Raw genomic sequence first — 1,155 nt, forward strand, 5'->3', positions numbered from 1 at the left:
GGATCCCGGTTATTACCCCAACCCGCTTCGTGTGGGGTCCCGGTTATTACCCCAACCCGCTTCGTGCGGGGTCCCGGTTATTACCCTAACCCGCTTCATGCGGGGTTTTGGTTATTACCCCAACCTGTTTCGTGCAAGTCCCGTGTGTTACCCCAAACCGCTTTGTGCGGGTCCCGTGTGTTATCCCAACTCGTTTCGTGTGGGGTCCCGGGTATTACTCCAACCCGATTCGTGCGGGTCACGGTTATTACTCCAGCTTGCTTCGTGCGACGTCCCGGTTATTACCCCAACCCCGTTACGTGCGGCGTCTTGATTTTTACCCCAGATCGCTTCGTGCGGCGTCCCGATTCTTACCTCAACCCGTTTCGTGTGGCGTCCCGGTTATTTCCCCAACCCGCTTCGTGAGGTGTCTAGGTTATTACCATTTACTGCTTCGTGCGGTGTCCTTGTTATTACCCAAACCCCGCTTCGTGCGGGGTCCTGGTTATCACTCAACACCGCTTCGTGCGACGTCCCGGTTATCACCCAACCCGTTTCGTGCGGCATTTAGGTTATTACCCCAACCAGCTTTGCGTATTATTCCGGTTATTACCCTAACCCGCTTCATGCGGGTCCTGGTTAATACCCTAACCCACTTCGTGTGGGTCCCGGTTATTACCCCAACCCCGCTTCGTGCGCTGTCTCGGTTATTACCCCAGCTCGCTTTGTGCGGGTCCCGTGTGATACCCCAAACAGTTTCGTGCGGCGTCTGTTATTACCTCAGCTCGCTCTGTGCAGCGTTCCGGTTATTACTCCTTACTGCTTCGTGCGGCGTCCCGGTTATTACCCTAACCCGCTTCGTGCGGCAACCTACGTACTACCCGTTACTGCTTGGTGCGGCAACCTGCGTACTACCCGTAACTGCTTCGTGCGGTGTCCTGGTTACTACCCAAACCCTGTTTTGTGCGGGGTCCCGGTTATTATCCAATCCCTTTCGTGCGGGTTCCCGGTTATTATCCAATCCCTTTCGTGCGGGTTCCCGGTTATTACCCCAACCCGCTTCGTGCGGGGTACCGGTTATTACCCCCACCCCGCTTCATGAGGCGTCTCGGTTAGTAACCCAGCCCGTTTCGTGCGGCGTCCCTGTTATTACCCCAGCCCGTTTCGTGCGGCGTC

The sequence above is a fragment of the Fragaria vesca genome, linkage group LG7 (assembly GCF_000184155.1).
Source record: "Fragaria vesca subsp. vesca linkage group LG7, FraVesHawaii_1.0, whole genome shotgun sequence".
NCBI lineage: Eukaryota > Viridiplantae > Streptophyta > Magnoliopsida > Rosales > Rosaceae > Fragaria > Fragaria vesca.